The sequence below is a fragment of the Odocoileus virginianus genome, chromosome 1, assembly GCF_023699985.2.
Source record: "Odocoileus virginianus isolate 20LAN1187 ecotype Illinois chromosome 1, Ovbor_1.2, whole genome shotgun sequence".
NCBI lineage: Eukaryota > Metazoa > Chordata > Mammalia > Artiodactyla > Cervidae > Odocoileus > Odocoileus virginianus.
In genome coordinates, this window is record NC_069674.1 from 17,775,440 (window position 1) to 17,800,998 (window position 25,559).

The following is a 25,559-nucleotide window of genomic DNA, read 5'->3' on the forward strand; positions in this document are numbered from 1 at the left end:
TAACAAACATTAATATCTACTATATAGCAGATAACGTTTTAGGCCCTGATGATTCAGTGGTAAACTAGAGAGTTCTTGCTCCTGCCTTCTAGTAAGATATTAAGGACATAAAAGTTACATGAACAACTGCATCAAATTCTAGGAAGAAAATAGAGTACTAAGACTGCTTATAAATCAAGCCATTACTTTAGACTGATTCACAGGGAAAGGCTTTCTAAGGAGTAGCAGACAATCAGACTGAATAATGAGAAGATGCTTCCCATGCTTATGAGCAAGTCCTACATGAAGAAAACAGTAAATGATGTATACTCTAAACAGAAACTTTCAAGTTGAAATGGGCATATCGTGTTCAAGAAACTGAAAGACAAACCAGTGTGGCCAATAGCTGATGGTGAAGTTCTAGATCATCCATTGAAGATCGTAATATAAAGAGAGGAGGGAGGGAAGAAAAAAATGAGGTATCACAGACATTCCCTCATGCAGATGAGAAGTCTTAATAATATCAATAATAAGTCATGTTGATAGCAGATACCCTTGGTCTTTTGTGATCTTGTTACTCAGAGTTTAGTGCATAGACCACCAGCCTTGGCATTACCTGGGAGCTTGCTTGAAAGATGAAATCTGAAACTTACTTACTGAAGTATAACCTGCATTTTAACAAGTTCCCTCAGGTGATTTATAATTATACTAAAGCTTGAGAAATATTGCTCTATAACACAGATTACCAACATAGATTACTCAAACATAACTGGTGGGATTAGAGGTGGCCTTACAACTAGGATGGGCCTCCCAGACGGTTTAGTGGTAAAGAGTCCACTTTTACATGACTTAGTGACTGAACAACAATTAAAATCTTTTTTTTTTTCCATTTATTTCTATTAGTTGGAGGCCAACCACCCTACATCATTACAGTAGTTTCTGTCACACATTGAAATGAACCAGCCATGTATTCACATGTATTCCCCATCCCAGTTCCCCCTCCCATCTCCCTCTCCACTCGATCCCTCCGGGTCTTAAAATCTTAACAACAGGGAAAACTGGGTGGTGGGGGGGTGGTAATATATGAGAACTCTGTGTACAATTTTTGTATCTTTTCTATTGGCTCTGAAACTATACTAAATTTTTAGAAGTTTATTTTAAAAACAATGAGTACTGAGTTTCTACATTTATCAAGTTAGTTGATGCAGTGCCATTTCCTGAAGTAAAAAAGACAAGGAGACAAGTGGATAAATACAGGAGAAAGGGAAAATACATTTTAGGAGGTAGCAACATTTTATTTTGGAGATGTTAGTGAAACATCCAAAGTGAGATGTTGGCAGGTGAGAATGGATATATAGATGATACCTAAAAAAAAAAAAAGAGAGAGAAAGCAGAACAGTGGTTTCCAGGAGCTTGTTAAAGGTATAGAAAAATGGGTACAGAGTTTCAGTCTGGGATGGCAAAAAATCTCTAGAGATGGATAATGGTAATGATAGTATAACAATGAGAATATACTTTATGCTACTGAACTGTACACTTTAAAATGATTAAAATGGTAAGTCTTATAATGTATACTTTGTCACAATTAAAAAAATAAAATTACTCTGGGTGGCAGGAATATAAGGACTTATTTCATTATCCCTTTCTATGTTACAAATTTAATAAAGAACACCAAACTACACACTAAAAGTGCTCTAAAGAAGGATGAATTTTGAGAGGGAAATCTATTCTAGGTAGAAGGTCAAGGAGAGTGTCTCTGAAGTGATAACTTTCAGTCACTTCATCGTTTTCTCTGTGTCCTTTAAGAACCTCCTTTCTTTAAATACTATTGCCCCTTTAGAACCACTTCTAAGGATGATAGTGTGACCTAGAGACAAAGATACTGGTTTGCATTTGAATCCCAGCTCCAGCTCCTACTGGCGTTATGGCCTTGTTCGTGTTATTCAACTTTTCTTTCTTTCTTTTTTTTTTTTACCATTTTTATTTATTTTTTTTATCTTTTTTTTTTTCCATTTATTTTTATTAGTTGGAGGCTAATTACTTTACATCATTACAGTAGTTTTTGTTATACATTGAAATGAATTAGCCATGGATTTACATGTATTCCCCATCCCGGTCCCCCCTCCCACCTCCCTCTCCACCGGATCCCTCTGGGTCTTCCCAGTGCACCAGGCCCAAACCTCTTTTTCCTTATCTGTAAAATGGAGATAAAATTTATCTGAAGTTTGGTGGAGACTGAGTGTGTGTGTGTATATATACACACACGTATATATATATACAGGGTTCAATTCCTGGGCCAGGAAAGATCCCCAGGAGGAGGAAATGGCAACCCTCTCCAGATTTCTTGCCTGGGAAATTCCATGACCAGAGGAACCTGGGAGACTACAGTCCAGGGGGGTCTCAAAAGAGGTGGAAACAGCTTAGCAACTAAACAACTACAGCAATGATACACACACACACACACACACACACACACACAAACTGGGTCTTAAGATGTACTCAACAAAGGACAGCTTTCACACAGACAGCATATCTGAAGAGAGACATCTGTTGTAGCCTACTTCGAGTGGACACAGCCAGAGTGGCAAACCCCGCACTCTCTTCAGGCCGGAAAGATTACTAACTAGAGAACTCATGGTTTCTGGCTACCAGGATGAAGGCAAGTCCTCTGAGGCTTCTCCCTAGAACAACCCCGATAAACAGACTGTTTCTATTCATGATCTTTCTGCCTCTGAGTCACAAGTTCTCACTACTGCAGAACATGGCAATCTTCTACTGAGTACTGACATTCTTTCGGGATTCTGCAAAAAAAAAATTATTGAATTTGAAAGGAAGCCAATGATCATAAAAAATACTCAGTTCAGAACCTTTATTTTTTCTCAGAATATATGATCAATATCATTGGTTATTCTTAGCTATGCAGTCACAGCAGTAAACTTCCTTGTACTAGAGGCAGTGACATAAAAGGCCACTGAGCTGATATCATGGTTCTGATTACATGTGACCACACCTTTCCTTAGATTACAATTCATTTACTTCCTTCCCAATCTATCTTAGCAGGATACAAGTCAGCACTTCCAGAAATTCTACTTAAGTGCAAAACAGACACTTCATAACTCTCCTCAAGGTTAGAAATATATTATTTTAGTTTGGAGGGAATTTCTTAAAAAATTTAGCAAGTTTAACCTATGACTTCCAGTTAAAAAAAGAAAAAGGCCTACAGGACAATTAATTGTGGGGTTCATGCTGAACTTTGATGGAAAACAATGTGGAACAGCTGATTATGTATAAGGTATGCTAGGGCAGAGAGAATTCTTTACATACTTTCCATATTCTTCACTGGGTAGGTGAGTGAAGTCGCTTAGTCGTGTCCGACTCTTCGTGACCCACAGACTGCAGCCCACCAGGCTCCTCCATCTGTGGGATTCTCCAGGCAAGAGGACCGGAGTGGGGGGCCATTTCGCTTCACTGGGTGGTCTTAGTCAGTTGAGAAGATGTCGAGGGTCTCCTGTGTGCCTTATGTTTGTGGAATATCTCTGGGTCCAAAAGGAGTGAGTCAGTCCAACAATACAAACACATAATTTAAAAATATGTTCAACATAGGAAAAATAGCATCCCAGAAACAGCACTATACAGATAAACTAAATAAATACAGTTGGAGATAACAATAATACTTTTAGTACACTTTAGTTGTATAGCATTTTAAGTGGTCATAAAAGGCTTCCAAATGTATTTATTTTGATCCTTGAATAACATTATGAAGTCAGAAGTATGGATATTAGTAATATCCATTACAGAAATGAAGAAGCTGCAGAATTGGATGACGTCCTGAGAGTCACATTTTGGAAAAAAAGATAAATTGTACTTGACCTGGAAAAACTGTTTTGTTTCCCGATTCCACCATTACTTAGAGTTAAGATTGAGCAAACTCTTAAATACTCATATTCCTCACCTGGAAATCAATAATAACACTCCCTCACAGCATCAGGTGGCTTAGTGGTTATCTGCCTGCCAATCCAAGGATTCGGGTTTGATCCTTGGGTTGGAAAGATCCCCTGGAGGAGGAAACGGCAACCCACTCCAGTGTTCTTGCCTGGAAAATCCCAAGGACAGAGGAGCCCCGAGGGCTACAATACATGGGGTCACAAAGATAGGACATGACTGAGTGACTGAGCACATGGCATACACACAGGATTATAAATGTGACAACAGAAGCAAAAATAAATGTGAAGGCAGTGCATGTTAAACGGGCATGTAATGCTTATTCGCTTCCTTAGCTCTAGAAGAGCTAGACATGCTCCAAAGTCATCATCTCTGCAGAAAAAGGGAGCAGTTCCCCTGTGCACTCGAAGTTACCTGCAAAGGACCAGCACTTGATGATGGCTGGGCATTCAACCTCACACCCTTAGCGAGTCTCCTCAGAACACATCCATCCACTAGCACTGAATATTGTAACAGTATTCAAGATCAATACTTCTGAAGGAAATGAGGACAGACAAATTGGGCCATGAGACAAAAAAGTTCTTTTTTGAATAGGTCATCACTTTAAATTGGAATAATCACACTAACATTTCTTTGAAGCTCCCAAGTCACTTTATTAGCAAGAATAACTATTCTTATGATTTTCCCATTGGAGGAAATAAAACAGATCCTAGCCCCAAGTTAAACTAAGGAAAACTGTGAGGCAAGTGGCTCATCCACAAACAGTCTGAGCAGGAAAAGTTAATCCCTCATTTCTCAAAATTCATTCCCTAGTAGAGAAAGCTTTTGCCCTGAGGATTGAGGGCCGATGATTGGTGTGACTTGAAAAATGTTATTCTTACTCATCTATGTAATTTCTTTCTGAAAACCTGCTAAAATATTTCTCACTGAATTCCCATAGCTTCCAACACCAGAGGTCCACTGTTCGCTTTAGGCTGAAGCAAGGATTAAACCAGGAAGGTTCTCACATCTCTCCTCTCCCCAGTGCACGAATGTGTACACTTATCAGACATCATGGGAAGGGGGTCTAAACACAGCAAGGCAAAGCAACACACCCAGCAGAGCCAGAGTAAGGAAGAAGAGCGAGTGCTCAGTCTCCTCTGATTCTTTTGCGATCCCTTGGACTGTAGCCTGCCAGGCTCCTTTGTCCATGGGATTTTCCAGGCAAGAATGCTGGAGTGGGTTGCCGTTCCCCACTCCAGGGATCTTCCTGACCCAGGGATCGAACCCAAGTCTATTGCATCTCCTGCACTGGCAGGGGGATTCTTTACCACTAGCACCGCCTGGAAAGCCCAAGGAAGAAAAAGAGAGCTAGAACTGTTCATCTTCTTAATCTGTCCCTGAGGTAACTAGTATATCCACGAGCCCTGGAGAGTGCTCCTTAGGACTCCCAGGGGAAACCTTATGTTCCCCCCAGGGGATTAAAAAATCGTATAGGTATCTTTACCTCAAATTGCCTTTCCATAGACTCTCCAGCTAAGGTTGTCTCTGTGAATCAAGAAAGGCCATCCAAGTGCCTCTCAGGACACAGAACTTTTCTCTACATCTATTTCTTATAATGTATCATAGAGACAGTCATAGTGAGATGTTTCCGGGTAAAATCTAAAAGGTATATTCCAAAGTATCTCACAAAGAGGAGCTTCACAGAGACCAAGCATCAGAGACTTCTTCCTCATCTTCCCTGAGTGGACACTTGGTTTCCTCAGGAGGGAGACAGAATTCTTCCTGTGAGGCAGGGTTAGAGGAGTTCTGAATTCCGTAACAAATTCTCTGTTTTTTGAGGGTGAGGTAATTCAAGAGAAAAGGATGGACCATCATTCTTAATTTATATTTCTATAGGATTTATCACATAATCCATCTAAAGGATTTACCACAACCAGTTCCCAGTTGACTTTTGTACACTCAAGTGCACTTCAGGCAATGATGTAGAGGGTTTTCTGTGAGGATGGAAAACACAACCAGAAAACAGCTGGGCTTTCTGAACTCTCATCTAAGCTGTATCACCCTGGACAAGTCATCTGAGATGGCTAATTTTGAAGTTTCTCAATTTGTAATTATCCCCCTTTTAGTGTTTTTGGGAAAATGAATGAGGTGATGGATTTATTTCATTGTAAATTGAAAAGTGTTTTTTTAAACATAGTATTGTTCATTTTAGATGATCATTAAATAACCCACAAATATGACTTCAAGAGAGTAGGAGTCAAGCACAAAGATGAAGAGATGGAATGAGTTCTGAAAGACAAGCGGAGAGATCTGATCCACTAGGTGTATGTACATGGGACGATGGAATGCAGAATTTATCAGTTAGAACCACTGGAACAAATCAAGTTCCTTTAACGCAAACTACATGATGTTAGGCTCTTATGCTTCAGCCATTTTGCCTTAGTTCCAACTAGGTGGAAGCATAGTAGTTACACTTTGAGAAGCAATACAAGTGTCTGTGAAGCTTCTTCTAAAAGAAGGGACTTTTTGTAAAGTGCCAGACACTAAGTATTACAGACATGGAAAGCCACATTTGGTTTCTGTTGCTCATGTTTCTGCTTCTTTAAACAACGCTTTAACAATTCAAAAATCATTCTTGGCTAGAGGCCATGCAGAAACAGATAGAGGCTATACTTGGCGCCAAACCCCTGCTCTAAAACAATGCAATGACGAGCTTTGGGAACTCTAAAGCAAAACGCAAATAAAAGGGATCATTTGCTCAAATCCACACTATTTTTTTCTGACCTCCCAATATGTACCTCACATGTTTTGATACTTTTTCTTTATTCTATTGTGATAGTCATTGCTTGATAAGCTAAAGTATAGTTATTCTCTTCATACCTTACATATACATGTTTAGAATCATTTCATATAAATGTATACATTCAATATACTTTATATACAATAAGTGCTCAATTTTAATAATGTTTGTTGTTGAAGCCATCTAGTCTATGACATATATGTGTTCCAGGAGTCCGAGCTGACAAAGACAAGCCTCATCAATCCAGAAAAAACCTCTTACTTTTAAAATGCCCTATTAGCCCAAGCTTTAGTTGAGTTAGTCCCACCCTTCTCCTCTATTATTGCAGGAGTCTTAACACCCCTATTGTAGCATTCATATATCATGTGTTCTTCACCACATCTCCAAGGAAAATTTGTCAGGGCTGGGATTATGGTTATTCATCTTTGTATCCTAGATGGCCAGCAGAGTACCTGGTTGTACCTAATTTCACAGTAATGTTGAAGAATAAATGAATAAACAAGTATTACCACTCTATCAGCGGCTTCCCAGGTGGCGCAGCGGTAAAAGAATCTGCCTGCCAATCCAGGCAATGCAAGAGACATGAGTTCGATCACTGCATTGGGAAGATCCCGTGGAGGAGGAAATGGCAACCCACTACAGTATTTTTGAGAGGAGCCTGGTGAGCTACTGTCCACTAGTTGCAAAGCGCTGGACATGACTAAGTACACAGTGCTCACCACTGCATCAGTACCTGTCCCTCACAGAGCACTTACATGTACTTCCCATACAATAACTGATAGTGTGGAAGGAAGGTAGAACAGTAAGCTCTAAATACAGAATCAAAGTGATACTGACGTGAGTAACGGGATTTTTTTCTTCTCAGTTTTAAATAGGAACAATGTTCTCTTTATATGAATACATACATACGTAAATACACACACACAGACACACACGCACACACACACACACACACACACACACAGAGGCTTCCTGGTGGCTCAGACCGTAAAGAATCCACCTGCAATGTGGAAGACCTGGGTTCAGTCCCTGGTTTGGGAAGATCCTCTGGTGAAGGGCATGACAACCCACTCTAGTATTCTTGCCTGGAGAATCCCCATGGACAGAGAAACCTGGCGGGATAAGTTCCATGGGGTCACAAAGAGCTGGACACAACTGAGTGACTAAGCATAAAATCTTTGGATCTGGGCTTTTTTTTCCTGAGAAGGATGGAGTCAAAGGGAATTCCTAGTCATGTTCATCTTTTTGAACAAGCTGTATTCCGGCCTTCTCTGAAATCCACAGGACTTCCACAGACAAAGGTAGAAAACACTGGAATCCAATCTGATTCTCCCTTTCCTCCATCATTAAAGAGGTGCAATCTGCCAAAAGAAGGATTGTCATTCCTATCTAAATCTTTTTCTTTGAATCTTTATGAAGACGAATGAAACATTTTCTAAAATTGGAGGCAAATTAGCTTTCAGTCTCCTCAAATACAATTTCTCTGAAAACAAAGTCTCCTCTGTCTTCTGATGTGATTAATCTCACTAGTACCAACTACTTGGGAGTTCACATTGGAGAAACATATTGATAAAACACAAAACGACTTCCTGAGGCTTTTGTTAAGATGTTCCATTTAATTTAAGGTCATCATTTATGTGGAATTCTCTGCTAGTGAGGCAAGATAAGCAGCTTTATTTCTTGGCAAAAACACTCCTTTGATTTTTGCCATTCAGTAACCCATAAAGAGAATACAGTATTTACAAACAAGGCTCTGACATGTTCTCCTATAACTTTCTTGTCCTTTCACAGTTTCAAACGCCTCTTAAAATAGCTTTCAAGTGCCTTCCCAACATTCCCCAGGAGCACATCACGTTCCGGTGTAAGTGACAGTGGTCTGAGAAAGCATTCTGTCACCTCATTGTGAATTTCTCTGGACCATGAAATACCCAGTGTCCCAGACAACACCAACTTTCAACTTATCGCCAACTGCTTCTCTCCATTTTACTCGATATAAAACAAAGCAAAAAGACAACCAAAAAATGGGCATTTCATTTTGAAAATATTTGTGGCCAAGTTGATTACATTTATGGTTATCAAGACTTCAGGATGAAGTAATCTGCTATTTGGAAGAAAAGTACATGGACAGAATTAGGAGAGATGACATCAAACTACAGCTTTCCAATTTGTCTCTTTTCTTATGCTAAAGATGGGCAATTTTTGCCAATTTGGCAGTAGATATGACAACAAAGTTTCTTAATGACCTCATGGAGTGGAGAAACGGAATAAAGAGGTAGATTTTGGTGTCACTTTGGAGAAGGAAATGGCAACCCACTCCAGTATTCTTGCCTGGAGAATCCCACGGACAGAGGAGCCTGGCAGTTTTCAGCCCATGGGGTCACAAGAGTTGGACACGACTTAGTGACTAAACCACCACAATTGGTAATGTTTATAAAAGGCTTCATCCATCATATTTTTATCTGCTTTTAGCATTTGTCATATATATCCAGGGAACAAAAACATTGCAGAACTTGTTTTCAATTATCTTTTACTATGTCAAGTTAAAAGGTTGAGTTGAAATCTTTTGATGAGCATTAAACATTATTTTAAAAAAATACTGATCCAAATAGATAACTGAAAGGATGAATGAAAACTCTAGCTATATGCTATTTCAGTAGCAAAAATGAATAGATGAGATTTCCAAAGCTTCTGAAAAGCAGAATAGTTGATTCTTGCAAGATTGTAGTATCTCACTGAATCAGGGTTGATCCGCAGCAAGAATCCAGAAGAATGACATATGATCAATCTGTATTATGACGGGTTGACCCCCCTGTCATACCTGTTGTTAAAGTTTTGATTTTCACTCTTACTTAAACCTCAGCATGTCCAACAAAATGGTACCACTAAATCATGATAAAGTGTTAGTCACGAAGTTATGTCCAACTCTTCGTGACCCCATGGACTGTAGCCTGCCAGGATCCTCTGTCTGTGGAATTCTCTAGGCAAGAATGCTGGAGTGGATAGCACTTCCCTTCTCCAGGAGATCTTCCCTACCCAGGGATTAAACCCATGTCTCCTGCATTGCAGGCAGACTCTACATCTGAGCCACCAGGGAAGCTCCCCTTTGAAAACATCAGGGAAACAGAAGAGGGGAGATGGGAAACAGAAGAGGGGAGATGGAAAAGAGAATCCAAAGTCCCACAGAAGTGAAAAAGACTAGCAAGGGGGTTGTATAACTCAGGTTTTTTTAGAAAGAAACTCAGGAATTAAAAATAATCATATAGAGCATTTCATAGGGGTAGAAATGATGGGGTAATGCATATGGAAATTGAATTGGGTATCAAGATGTTCAGGCCCCAAATCCTGGCTCTGTCACCTTAAATCCTTGTCACCCACAGGGCAACTCACTTCCATTTCTTGCTCAGTTTCCTTAACTGTAAAATAAATGCATAAGACTAAATAATTTTGAACAATTCACTAAAGACTTGACTCTGTGAAGTCGAAGGAACTAGAGACAAACTGGCAAGAGTACGATGGTATCCAAAATGCATATTCTTGACCACTATTTTATACTGCCTGACAGCGGAGTGTACCTTTTGTGAGGCACTGGAACCTCAAGTCTGGGGAAAATGTAAAAACCCTTTCTTTTTGTTTTTTTAAACCCTTTCTTTCTAAGCTCTCTAGTCAATAGTGAAGGCCAGTGGAAGTTTCTGGCTGCCAAAGAGCACAGCCCCACTATAACTATCAAGGCTGCAGAGTGCTATTATGACAGAATGCTAAGCCTGAGTAAAGAAGGGGTGAAATTGAGCATGTGAGTACAGTATCTCCACTTCCCCAGCAATATTTCTGTGGGACGAGAGAGGGTCAGATAGGAGGGGTAGCTAGGGATAGCAAAGCAATGTGATTTGCATAAAGTGCGTGCTAAGTAAATATTTGATGAATTAATGAATAAAAGAACAAATAAGTTCTTATTCCAATTCTATGCATGAGACTAAGGCTACATAGTATGGCAATGTATGCAGAATGGCACTCCATTTCATGATGTAAATCATTCTCCACCTTTTTAGATAATTTTCCATATTATATTGTAGGTAGAATGAAACAAAGGGAGTCCATTCTTTTTGATGTATTGAAAGTCCATCCTAGTATGAAAAAAAAAGTGTATATTTAAATCCTATGTGATCTGTGCTAACTAAAATTTGTTTCAACATACCCTACATATAATAACAATCAAAGTGAGTTACTTTAAAAGTTCATGTGATAGTTATTAATTACATTCAGCTTAAACAAAGTAATTATAATACCATATACCATATACCTACAAAGGTACCCCATAGAAAATTTTGCTCAAGCTTAGATGAAGTGTTGGTTTCAAAAGTGGGAAAACTTGTCAGAAGAAAAGGGTTATTTTGAAAGGAAAATTTTACCTAGAAAGAGAATTTCTTTGAGCTATTTCAGAAAATGGTGACTTCTTGTTATGAAACCAACAGAAGATGATTAGGGTATTAAGAAATTTTGGATGTTCAGCAGAGGCAACAGAGGAAAAGATGGTTGGATAGCATCATTGACTCAATGATGTTGGGCAAACTCCAGGAGATAGTGAAGGACAGGGAAGCCTAGTGTGCTACAGTCTATGGGGGTGCAAAGAGTTGGACACAACTTAGTGAGCGAACAATAGCAAGCAGACTAAAGGCATCAAATCATCATTAAAAATGTTTATTGACTTCTGCTACGTGCCAAGCATAGAACCAGGCATAAGATGCTGAAAAAAACTTTAAAAACCACAAAATGCAAATCTTCCCTTTATGGAGTGTGTCTCTTTTTATGAGACCAGAGAATATCAACAACTTCATTCATTGTGTAAAGGACTTGAATAGAAGGTACATGTTTAAGCCAAAGACTGAGCCCAAGCAGAGATACTAAAAGTCAAATTTTAAAAGCCTTTTTCCAGTGGTCATGTGTGGATGGGAGAGCTGGACTGTGAAGAAAGCTGAGTGCCAAAAAATTGATGCTTTTCAACTGTAGTGTTGGAGAAGACTCTTGAGAGTCCCTTGGACTGCAAGGAGATCCAACCAGTCCATCCTAAAGGAGATCAGTCCTGGGTGTTCATTGGAAGGACTGATGCTGAAGCTGAAACTCCAATACTTTGGCCACCTCATGGGAAGAGTTGACTCACTGGAAAAGACTCTGATGCGGGGATGGATTGGGGGCAGGAGGAGAAGGGGACGACAGAGGATGAGATGGCTGGATGGCATCACTGACTTGATGAACATGAGTTTGAGTAATCTCTGGGAGTTGGTGATGGACAGGGAGGCCTGGCGTGCTGCGATTCATGGGGTCGCAAAGAGTCGGACATGACTGAGCGACTGAACTGAACTGAACTGAAAAGCCGCTAAGGATTTGTCTTATTTTTCAAATAAATTAAGAATACTCTATCTGCTACTGGTAAAACAAGTTAAGTTTATGCTCCATTTAAAGGTCAGTAAAAGTATCTTGGGTAAGTGCTCAGGTTTTATTCTTAGCTTCATTATAAGTGATCTGCCGAGACTTGGAAGATCTTGGAAAAGAGAAACAGAAAAAAGAAAAACAAAAACAGATTTGCGATGTCCATTCTTCCTCTTCTCATAATTATAGACTCAAAGGAGCTGAAGAGTTACCCACACTGGATAAACACACTATCTAAGTCTTTCTGCAGAGAGGAGAAATATTTTGTCTGCCTTACTATATATATATAGATAGACAGATATAGATATATAAGTTTATCTATACATATAGTGAGATTGCAATATATACAGTGAAAAATATAATAATGAGAAATAAAAATAGTTAAATAAAAACCACAAGATGGCAAGTATTGAAAAAGCCATCAAGCTAAGAAAAAACATGAAGGAAACATAAATGCATGCTACTAAGTTAAAGAAGCCAATCTTAAGAGTCTACATACTATATGATTCCAACTATATAACATTCTGGAAAATGCAAAACTCTGGAGACAGTAAAAGGATCAGTGGTTGTACAAGGTTAGGAGGGAAAGAGGTGTACATAGGGGGAAGCACAGAGGATTTTGTGGGGCAATGAAATTACCCTTTATGATACTATAATGGTGGATACATGTTATTATCTTTACATTTGTCAAAACTCTTGGAAAATACACCACCAAGAGTGAACCCCACTGTAAACTAGGGACCGTAAGTTCATCCATTGTAACCAGTGCCCCTCTCTAGTGGCTGATGTGGACTGTGGAAGCAGCCGTCCGTGTATAGGGGCAGGGAGCATATGAGAATTCATTGTACTTTCTAGTCAGTTTTGCTGTGAACCTAAAACTTCTTTAAAACACACACACACACACACACACACACACACACACAAAGATGAGCAGCAAGGAAGTTATCTTTCAGTAATTATACGGAGTAATGAAAAATCATTTTGAATTTTAGATAACTGATCTTTTGATATCATTTCATATTCAATTATATTGGGAAATTAAAATAAGAGCACATGGAGTTTGGTAGAAAAAATAATTTTTAAAAGTAGTCAAATATTTGCAGCGACTGGGATGAATAACCCACTCTAATTTAATTAAAAGAAGCAAATGCAGAAAATGACCTTTAGAAACTCTAACCAGTATATGTCACAGTGATTTCAATGATCTGCAGTTCCTAAGTATTAGGGAAATCAGTTAACAGTCACTATCGAATATTTCTAAAAGTGCATCTCACACCACAAGGTGCCAAAATATAAGAACTGGAGCAATATCTAATAAAGGAGATGAGAGCAGGCTGCCAATTAGAGCCTACACTCTAGATTCAATATCTTCTAAAATAATAGGACTAAATCAGAGGGGGGAATGTAACAAACTTTGTGTACTGAAAAAGCTGCAGAGAGGCAGGAGCAATTAAGTAGCTGAGGATTGAGAAACCAAAGAATGATTCAAGAGAAATGAATCACGGGAACTTGCATTGCCATAAAGAAGCTAAAATAAACCAGTGAACATCAAAGGGGAGACATTTGACAACATCTTTCTCCCTTGAAAATGACTCCTGAGATTCAATCTGAACACTTAAATGATAGAAAAGATATCATTTTATTTTATTTGAATATGGAAATGCTGGAAAATAAATATGACCTCCTTTCTATATCACTTCTTGAAAATAAAAGTAATGTGAATTTTTAGTAAATTCTCACAGAGATAGAAGCCAGGGAATCTTTTAAATGGGAGAGGTTTAAAGAGGAATGCTAAGGATGTGAATTTCTTGAAGTATGTGTTATGTAACTAACTAACTGCAAGGGAGAAGAATAATTATCACTTTAATTAATGAGGGCCTTGCTCTTGCTCCCTTGTGAAAGATACTCCTTGATTAAAAGTGTCAGTATGTAAAAATATTGACTGATATTGAAATGTAAGAGTGTGAAATTTCAATTAATTGTAAAAAAAATTAGCTGGTATTATAATTTACCAACAGACACTAATGATTCTTGGAGACTTAGGACATACAAACAAACAGTTAAGAGCTGATAGTGGGCATGTAAACAGGAATAGAATTAATCCACTGATGCTTCATCCCTCAGAATAATTAGCTCCTTAGGCCTTTTACATATGCAATGTGGAGGTTAACGTTAAGTCATAGCAATTGTCTGCAGAGGAAAGGAATAGGTAGCACAATAGGAAACAGAAGATCAAATAATATTTTAACAACACAGTGTTTTCATAGTCAACAAAAATGTTCCTATATATACATATATATGTTTTATAAATACTCACAAAGTCATATTTTATGCCTTGGCAATTCCATACATAGAAGCTATCTTAAGACTCTTGTCCCCTCTGTACCTAGAGAAAGCTCCCAGGGGGCTAAGAAGGGTAAAGCATCTTCAAACAGGAAGCCTACTATCAGACTAAACCAGGAGGTGAGTGGCCAAGGTAGATTCTAAATATACCTGAGACTGATTCCTCAAATATAAACTCTGTTTTCATGTTTCCATATTCTTAACTCAGTGTGATGTGCCCCTATTTCTTTTCTTCCCTCTTCTTCCTTGACTTTATCAGAATTAGATGGCAAATAATACAATGGGATATTCTTTTAAAAGAAACTCCGAATGGTAGTAAAACAAAATAAACAACAAAAAAAATTAATACTTATCTTTGACTTTAGATATGAGACTGATGCCCAAAGCAATGAACTTACTCTTAGGTCTTAAGTTATTTTGTGTCCACTCGCAAAAATTTGTACACTTACTTAGAAAGGAAAAACAACCATCTATCACATCAGATTGGTGTAAGCTATAGAAATAGTATACATAAAGAAAATAGCACAGGGTCTAAACTGTGGTAGACACTTAAGAAAGAGTGGCTATGATTTCACTGTTTTTATTGTCTTTATTGTCATCACAGAAGATTATCTCATTCAAAATTCTGAAAATTTCCCTAACATGGAAACATTCAGTCATGAAAAATATCCAGTCATGCTCACTTTAAAGTAAATGCAAAAATGTGACCCCTTGAATGACACCCATCAGCCAGAGACAACAGAAGTTAAACCTACATCATCCACTGTTCTCCCTGCCTTCAGTACTCCCAGGATACAACACAAAGGGAGAAAAAAGTCTATAATATTCAGGCTTACATGTGAAGACAAAACGGCCCACACCACTGATAAAATCTGGTAGCAAAGTAATTTTGAGGATAAAGCAAGAAAACAGCAGGCAGATTTGGGAAACACTTTGCCTTTGGGGCTGCTCTTTATTTTCTCCCTAAAATGAAACCAAATGTCCTGATGCTCTCCAAAAAATACAATTAAGTAGAGTTTCCCTATCATTTTCTATTTTTATGCTGGCTATACAGTAGCAGAACAGAGTATTAGAAAATCTTCATCATGTTCAATAATATGAAATTGTATGAAATTTATGTTCTTCCCTTGCCAATCAAATTATTCTATGCTTAGCTTTTATAGAGAGTAGGAAAAATTAGCCTTTAGGTAATTCTTTAGCTTCCCATCTCACTCCTAAAGAGTTCCTTAGTAGTTAATTAAATAATCAAGAAATTATAGGCTTTTCTTCCTATATTATTTCATCTTGTTTACTGACTTGGCATAGTTGGTGAGGTAGGGGAAAGCGCTTCTTTGCTTTATTAAAGTGGAAGACAGCTTCAGGACCAAGGGTGAGCAATAACTTCAGGAAAAACCACCATAACATTCCTTTCCTGGAGGAGGTTTTATATCAGTCTGCTACTGGGGTTCATCACTGTGCACCAACATTTTGCAACAGTAACAGTGAAATGTACCCCCATTAACATTTGTGACAATTTCTCCACTCTCCTCCACTGGAACTCCTCCATCAGAGCTGGGAGAGGAAGGGGAAGGGAGCCAGGGGCTTGGTCTGGCTAGATTAGTGGTAGAAATCCAGACAGAACTCCAGATAGGGGAGTGCACAGAGGAGCTCTGGAACCATGAAGACATCTTCCCAAGGAAGTATTGCAGAGAATGAGTAATTTTGGACAGAGAAAATGGAAAGAAATCAAGTGCTTATTTCTTCAATAACCAGGACTGATTTAATTCTAAGGACATAAGGTATACATAAGTACTATACTTCATCTAGACAAATAAGTATCAGAGACATATGACATAGAAGAGAAGCATCTTTATCTTTGGATATTCTCCTGAATTGTTACTCATCACATGTAACTGAAAGATCAAATAGTCTCTGACCACAACCAAACTCTCAGTCTCAATGGCTCACACAAGGAAGACTCCCGAAGATACTGGTAGCAGCATTTGGTTGATTATCCAATCTTTGTTCCTCTCCATTGCCCTTTAGATGCCGGTTCTTCAATCTGATCTTATTTTAAAATGTAGTCCTGTGTTAACCCACCTCAGTATCACATGAGGTGCTAAACACACAGATTCTCGGGCCTGGCCCCAAGTCTGCTGACCCAGAATCTCTGCAAGAATACAGTATTTCAAGGACTCAATCAGTGAATGAACCTCTTTGAAAGACTTCCTAGCAGACAGAGGTGATTTGATTCAAATAATTCAGAATCTGGTTGATGATGAACGTTGACGGCTGAAAAAGTAGATCCATTTCTTCCATAAGATCAACATTCGAGGGGATCTAGGAGCCTCAACTTCAGAAAAAAGAAGTCCTGCTCTACTGAACCCTGTAAATCTAGATAACTTCAAACTAAAGCTCTGCGACCACATTTGCTGTTCGTTTTCACCGATCTTAAAAACATAGATCTCCAGTTTTGCTTTTGCTGCACATAAGCCATGGGTTGGAAATTTGACTTTAAACTAGTTATTTGACCTATGGAGATGCCTATAATTTCCTTGATACAATAAAACGGAATGGGGGACTAGGCATATTAATAGTTACCTATTATCTACTCAAAACATTGGGGAAAAATAAGGATCTGTAAAGCTCTAACACATTTGAAATGTATATCACTGTCATGTATGCAAACATGACCTCTGTTCTCAATACAGACATTAGCAGCATCACTAACAAATTCCGGTTAGTGCCCCATTACCAGCACCAGGTAAAAATCATTCAACTTGCCTAGAACTCTCGCAGGCTAACCATTTTGTAAACAGCTCATTTTAATATCCAAGAAAACAATTCTGCCAACCCCATAGAGCAATGTACCTGATTGTGAGAAATTAAATGAAATTATAGGATGCTAAATATTTGGCAAAATATCTGCCACACCATAGCTTTTCTTACCTATTATTATTAGTTTGGGGAATGACTAGTATAAGTATTATATTTATCACTGCTTATTAGTTTTATACTAATAGTAAATTAAATGAAGAGGAGGAGGAAAAAGAGAAGAATAAAGAGAAAACAAATTTGATCAATATTTACTTTGCATTTACTCTCTGTCAGTCATTACACTAAGCTATTTATATATATATTATTTCCTTGTGTAGAGTGGGAATGAAGAAATGGCTAACAGAGCTTGGAATAAAGGCTTTGAACATCTATGGAAAATTTCATGTGGATTTGATTTTTATTTTATCCTAGACAGTTGAGACAGTGAAGAATTTTTAACAAGAGAATGATATGTTCAGATTTGCATTTTAGAAAGGTTATTCTGGCAATGTGAGGCATAGATTGTACTAGAGAAAGACTGAAGGTGGGAGACCATAAAACCACAAGGCTCTGGTGATAGTTCAAGTAAGAGATGCTAAACTAAAGATCTAAAAAAGATGTGTGGATGGAGAAGAGAGGATGAAGTCCAGACAAATCTAAGAGATGTTTGATTTGATGACTCAGTTAGATGGTGACAGTAGAACTGGAGTGAGGAAGAAAGAAGATATTTCTAGCATATCAACCTTACTTCTAATTTGTCATGTAATTTGTGAGTAATAATAATATGCATATTGATATTCACACAATAATATAGAGCAAAACTTTCAAGTTTCTCATATAACAAAACAACAAATTATACATGCAAATTATTATTTATCATCATCATCATCACTATTATATATCCTATCCAGCAAGAACAATGTTCCTATTATAAAGACAGAACAGTTCCATTTTGAAATGTTAAAGACTTAAACATACAAAACAATCCACTAGCTTAGATGTCTCATCCAGAGATATTTCAGTATCTCCTATAACAAAACTCTCTTTGTAAATAACACAGAAAAATTTTCACAATAATGCTAAACACATAAGGGTCATAAATATCCATTTCCCATAACTTTCTAGAATTCTATGCAGCAAACAGTACTTAATATGTGCAGGTAATGTTTTCTACTAATCTATTTACTTAAAAACATACTAATTAAGAGTCTTTCTTGCTTCTGTCCACCTCAAATTAACATTGAAACTAAAATTCTCTCAATTTAAAAAAATGTTCTTGCCCAATCCACAGTAGTGTGCTTCCTGTTACTGGACACCAGAGGGCGCCATTCAGTGAAAGCTTGGATTGGGGAGAGGGGGGACCAAAACAAAGAAGGAATTCCATTGCTAATGAAAGAGACTGATTTTTTAGTGTGTACCCTTATCTACCATGAAACATTACCATGGTAACAGCACCAGTTAAGATGACTGTATATTTAGGTCACAGTATAAAAGAAGGAGCTTGAACATGTGTGCAGAAAAAGGGAAATGAAATAAAGACAAGAATATATCAAGTGTAGAAGGAGGCAAACCAGTCAGAACAAGCCTCACACACTTTGCTAACCGTACGTTCACAAAGTCACACCATGCTTTTCAAAGCAAAGATGGATGATCAGTTTTAACTAAAATCAGAACCTGCCATTCAAACTCAGAACTTCAATCACCAACAATCTTAATATAAAGAAAGAGGAACTCATGTGGAGAGACAACTAGAGGGAAGTTGGAATGTGTATACTCTGAGGCAGTTCGTGGTTAATTGCATCATAATGGAAAATCTCTTTACCCACTTCAACACTTAAGGTGAGTTAAACTGGGTAGTATCAAAAACTCTTTCATCCTCCTGCACCAGACAAAAGAAAATCTTGGTGTCACTATAGGTGAAAATAGCGTCTGCCAAAATACCAGGTAATTTCTGTGCCCTTACTTTCCTCTGCCAGAGGCAATCACTGGGTCAAGCAAGTTATGCCAACAGAAGAATCTAGTTGGCAATGAATCTTTGTTGCTTAGGTTTTAGGGAATACAACCAGAATACACAGTTTAACTAAAGGAGTGGGGAGAACACTGTTGGACTCAAAACACCAGAGTTGTGGTTTCCCCAGACATAGGGGAAAATGTGCACTGTATTTCCACAGTGTAAGACAAAGCCTGAGGTCCAACAGGAGTCCAAAGACAGCCGTTGTTTGAATCCAGGGACCGCGACTTACTAGCTATATGACCTAGGGTCATTACCTGACCCCTCTGAAAGCCAGTTTCCTCATTTGTAAAATGGGGACAATACCATCTACTTCATAGGGTTGTGGCCATGATACAAGAAGAAACTGACTCATTAATTCACTCATTCAACAAATAGTTAATAAAGTCCTAGAAGGTGACAGACACTATTTTAAACACAGGATAAACCCCTGACAGAAAAAGAAGATATAATACATGTGACGTGCTTAGGACAGTTTCAGAGAGTTAAAACACACTATATGAAAATGCATTTCCAAGGAAAAATGACCTGCTTCCTTTGTTCCACACAAAACACACACTACCATCATCCATGACCAACCAAGTGGCCCTGCTGAGCTTTGGGGGACGCGGTCAGTACCCTTCCTCCGACACCTTTTAAGGAAAGCAGTCCCCACGTCTGCTGAGTGAACCAAAGGCAGACAAAATGGGGACAGGAGACAGGGGATGAAGCAGGTGGTGACAGTCACCAGGAGAATGCTGGCGGTTTCGATATAGAGAAGTTCACTGAGGAGCACAACACAGGCCCACATCGGAAGACGCCAACTCAACTCCAGTGCAAAGTTAAAAGAAGAAAACCAGGTCCCTCAAGGAAACTGTGTGACAGAATGTTTCTGTCAGTCTTTCTTGATCCTACTGACTAAACACAAGAAAGATTAAGATAAGAATAAGAGTGGGGTTTGAGTGGTCATATTTAGGCAGTTACTCATGGGCATTCTCTCACAGGCATGCCCCAAGGACTGACATCAGTGATGGAGATTATTTTGGGGCTCTTAATGGCATGCTCACAGATTCTTGCCCTCATTTTTTCCCTCCCATTCTCTCTTCAATTCCTTTATTAGAATAAATTGCCTCCTCTTCTTCCTCTCTGGCACTGGCTTTCCCTTCGTCCATTGCTGTGGGTTAGTGACATGTGTCTCCTGCCGGTCCTTCTCCAGTAAAGCGGGTTCCCTGCCCGCCCGCCCTTCTCTGTGAGCCAGCAGAATGCGGTCTGCTGTTTCCCCCAAACCCTGAGACTTCCCTTCCCTCCTCCTGTGCTCAGAGGGCTGGCTACTCTGAAATTAGAATTGTAACACTGCCACTGAATGTACATTCAAGTGCCTGATGTTAGGGGTTATCTGGGCAAAGAAGGGGATAGGATCGTGTTTGGAGCAATGTCGGATTTTAAATGTGAAGATCCCCCCCATACTGACAGACTGTGGGGGCTCATTCCAAAGAGACTTTTACCTACATTCGACTGCTGGCTTTCCTGCACCTGGCTTCCCAGGTGGCTCAGTGATGAAGAATCCACCTGCCAGTGCAAGAGACTCGGGAGACATGCGTTCGATCCCTGGGTTGGAAAAATCCTCTGGAGCAGGAAATGGCAATCCATCCAGTATTCTTGCCAGGAAATCCCATGAACAGAGGAGCCTGGCAGGCGACAGAATGTGTGGTCGCAGAGTCGGACACGACTGACGGACTGAGCATGCAAGCACACTCTCCCACACTTAGCCCTGAAGTCAGCTGAGTTACAAACACATTCTGTGGCTTCTCCTGAACTTAAACTAGGATAGGGATATTCAAATCAACCTAATTTCTCCCTACAATCCCCCCAGACAACCTCAAACACCTTACATAAGCAAACACATTTTTCTTTTATAGGAAGACCAAGCATCTTTCAGGAAGCCTTCCCTGAAATTTTGGATCCAAAAACTTTACCCCACTCCTGCCCCATCTCATTCACAGAGTTTTAAAACAGTAAGCTGAGTTGGTTGGTATTTCCATGCCTTTTTAGGGTCAAGTTTTACTTTTCAGCTTTAATTGGCATAATTTTTTAGCCTAGGAAAGCATGTAGAGTCAATAGAACTTGCTTATAGTACTGCCACAGCTAGACACATTTACTAATAATACTACTAATAAAAATTCATCTGAAAATAACTTATTACTTCTTGAATCCTTAGCCGTCAAATCCTGCAAAGTTGCTACACTGTTGGCACAAAATTCTTCCATCCATTTGCCAAGAGTCTCAAAAGTCCACTTTCTGAATTATAGCCTAATATAGTTTTTAGTGTGACCCACTGGTTTAATTCTATGATTATGCCCTTGTGGTTATCACCCCAAAGACCCCACATACACACACCTAATTGCAGTTTCTTAACTGTGTCATCATCCTTATTATTTGCTTATCAATGAAAATGTACTCTCTATATACATCCTTCTATATATATTATATATATATATATATATATATATATGCACATACATACATACAGATTGCCAGCAAAATACAGCAGGAGGACCCTGTAGCCCAAGGCTGGGTGAACAGCTGTAGTGTAGGAGGTGCCACGTCCCAGAGCCCCCTCAAGGCAGGTAAAGGGGAAAGACCTGGAGCAAAGTGAGCTGCCGGTCCACTCCGGGACCTGGCTATCCGAACTTCCCCAGAGAGAGGTTGCTCCCCAAGGGTGGGCTCTGCTCCAGGCAGGCGCCGAGGGGGGCAGAGCCTCAGGGTACCCTCAGAGCAGGTGCAGCCGAGCTCCAGTGCTGGGGGCCTCTGCCCTCAGAGTCTCCCCCCACCCCACCCTCAACCCAAATTCAAGTTTTCCCCAGGCCTTTCCCACTGCCCCACTGTTTCTCTCTGGAATCTGGGCCGCTCCCCTCCGCTTTGGTCCAGCCCTCCGCTGGCCAAGGCCACCGCGCTGTGACGGCGATCCTGGTCAAGGAGGTGGTCCTCGCTGCAGGCGCTCGGGGTTGTGGAATCGGGGGCGGGGGCTGCGTGCGGCGCCGCAGGGAGACGCGTGTGGTGTCGCTTGCTGTGTGTACTAGGGGATGGGCAAACTACACGAACCCACTGCCACCCAGCGCTAAGAAAAAAGAGCAAGAAAAGCAACACAAACCAGAAAAAGGAAAGATGAAAGGGAAATAGAAAGTCAATGCGGGGGATTCCGGAGCTTGAGGACTTGCTGGCTCCCGCGCCTGGGCGGGCCGACTTGGAGCCCTGGGGGGCCTCAGCCACAGACGGGCCGTGGCCGTGAACCAAGTAAGGACACCGCAGGGCGGCTCCGGTGAGATGTCGGTCGACAGCTCTGCTTGCCTCAGGCGTTTACCTCCGCGTCTCCGCTCTCCTCCCTCCCCTCCGTCCTGAGTGGCTCCCCGGAGATGTTTCCTTACTGGCAACCCTGGCCTCTAGGCGTGGGTCTGGCGAGCCCAGTGGACCCTCCCTTTTACGATCTTGTGGCTCAGAGCAGCCTGGAGGACGGCGACGAGCCGGAGGCTAGGGAAAGATGGGGACGCTGGCAGGAGGCTGAGGCAGTGGGTGTGCGCTGCTTTCTGAGTCAGTGATTCCGGGGAATCTTAAGTCTTGACCTCTTAAGAGCTCTCCCAGGCAAGCAGCGTCCTGCCCCGCCGGGGGCGCCCCAGGGGCGCGGGGCAGCGCGCACAGGTGGAATTGCTGCGCGCCCTCCCCTGCGCCGGCTTGGACCTGCCGAACCTCGCAGGTTCCGAGAGCTACAAGTTATCTGCGATCGCCCGAGTCCGCAGGTGCGGACGGCAAGGGGATATTATGCGTGCAGTTGTTCCCAATCTACAACCCCGAAGCCCGCCGGCGTGGCTCAGAGCTCGTTGTGAGGTCGCTGTCGGCGCAGCCCTGGCACGGTCCGGGACCCCGCGGGCTTGGGGCTGAGACCCTGTCCTCTAGCCGAGGCGGACCGCCGACCTCGTGGTCGGGCCGAAAAGGGACGAGGTTGCAGAAGGCTTCCTCCTCCTCTGTCCTGGGACCCTGTCCCCATTCGTATCCCCCACCCCCCGCCCTTGGCCACGCTCCTTGGACCACAGCGCGAAGCCTTCCTCTGGCAACCTGGCGCGGGCGCCCAAAGAGCTGTTCGGAAGGCTGAACCCGGGGATCGTGCCGGGCCGGGGAACCGGGCCTCCACCCCAAACGCCTGGGAGACGTGGCCAGACCCCAGGCTGGAAGAAACGTGAGGGGCAGGAGAGGGCCGAGGCTCCCCAGTCTTGCGGACACTGCAAGGAGGGGCAGTTGGTGACAGTGGCAGGGGCGGCGGGCTGGAGGAGGGAGCGAGCCCCGGCCGGCTCGGGCCCCCCGGCCGCCTTGCCACATTCCTCCGGACTCGGCGGCCCGCGGAATGGCACCTCTTCCCGCGCTCTGCCTCTTCCGCCCCTGCTTTCCAGACCCGCCATCGCTGCCCTCAGTTCTCCAAGCCCCAGAAACCAAAGTTTCCATTTGAGAACCTGGACTTGTGGAAGAATTCTCCAATTCCCTCACCCCAGACCCCTTCGCGCCCGTTCCGGAGAATCGGGAGGTGCCAGGGTCCCTGGCGCTGGCCAGCGGAGGGCTGAGCGGCTGGCTCTCCTTACCTGCCGCCGGATTAGCTCCAGTGGCCTCCTCGGGCTGCAGTATCCCTGGCGTGGGCTGGCTGGCAGGAGCGTGGAGCCCTTCACGGGTTCGGGGCTGACCCGCCGCGGAGCTACCCGCGCGCGGCTCAGAGTCCGAGGCCGGGCGCCGGCTTGCTCTCTCCCTTGATCTTGCAAACGAAAAGGAAAAGATTACTTGGTGCCGCGACACTCAGAGGGGTGGGGCGGGGGGAGGCGGGGAGAGAACGGACCCAAAGGCTCGGGCAAGAGCCGGGGCTCGGGCGCGCGCTAGCAGAGTCGCGCACCCCACACGCGTCCCAGGCACTTTACGAGTCTGGAGGCCCTTGGCGGTGTCGACTGGAGTTAAAGTGACACTGCCCCCGCCCGCCACACCAAACACCAAAGGCGAAGAAGCAAAAAGGACTTTCAAACCTGGCTTTCGCGAAGAAGATGAGTCTGGAGACCAAGACCGAACGGAGACCTGGCTGGACTGACGAGCTGGGCGGGATTCATTTCTTCACTAAAGTGATTGGGGAAGTAGTTATTAGTGTAGGGGCAACTAATTACTAATTAGTTCGGTGGCTCTGGCGATCTCCGAGTGGAATCTGCAATTTCAAGGCTCTGGCCAACCCGCAGGCTGGCGCGTGTGCGTTCGTGTGTGTGTGCGTGCCCCAGTGTGTCACGCGCACTCGCTGGAGCGGGTCTCTGCGTCCGGGCACCTTTGGTATGAAAAGAGAGTGTGTATGTATTCGTCAGTGTGTGTTCGATTAGCTGCGATGTGCAGACAATTTCTGGAGAAAACATTTACAATTTTCTTTCAATATGACGGGATTAGTTGCCGTTGAAGGCTCTCCTCCAATGAAATCTTCTCTGCTCTCTGATTTGGCGGTTCTACGGAGGAAATATGACAGCCTTTTCTCCAGGCTCCTTTCTGCTCCTTTCCACGTCCATCCCCAGAGCCAAGCTCTCCATCTGCAATTTCTACATCAGAACGTTTACTGTTACCACCATTGCCCAGTCCCATTCCTGCAAGTATGATTGCTATAAAAGTGACATGACATATTGGGAAGAACTCGCTGTTGCTTTCTGATTGCCGAAGACGCTTAAGCCCAGTTTTTCCAGGTGGGAAAATATTAGAATAAATCCTCTATGCTTTGTAAACATATAATCGTGCTGAACTATTCACAGGTTGTTTATTTCTTTGGGACACTGGCAAACTGTTTTCTTTCTTCTTTTACACTAGGGTCAATGCCCATGTTTTCTTTGACTAATAGGCATTAGATTACAAAGTATTTATGGTCCTTTATGAAATTTGGGATCTCCATGAAAAAAATCAGTATATAACTTTTCTCTGTTAAATCAATCTTAGCTTTTTATTTTTTCATTTTAATGAGAAATCCATTCCAAGAAGAATATTCATTATTTTTAGGCTGTAGTCCCAATTGATAAAGACAAAATGATATAAACAATATGATTCTAAAGTATAGCTGAGGACAAGACTTGCTTTTATGAAAGTATGTGTATATAAACATAGCATCAGTGTATGATATGCTATAAGGCTGCATTTTCTTTCATCTACCTTTGGCAATCAAATGAAAACAGCTTGAAACCTTAATTGATGTATCCAATTAAGTTCAGCTCAAATCTTGATGCTTAGGCCTTTGCTAGTTGTCAAAGG

General features: G+C 41.5%; 1 protein-coding gene across 1 annotated transcript in view; it reads right to left on the reverse strand.

Moving 5' to 3' along the window:
- The window catches only part of CHRM2 (cholinergic receptor muscarinic 2), a 161,533-nt gene extending 137,562 nt beyond the window's left edge, over positions 1 to 23,971 (reverse strand). The window contains exon 1 of the mRNA XM_070465278.1: positions 23,885 to 23,971. The gene's annotated coding sequence lies outside the window, so the exon portion shown is untranslated. The remainder of the gene's footprint in view (positions 1 to 23,884) is intronic.
- Positions 23,972 to 25,559: the final 1,588 nt, after the last annotated feature.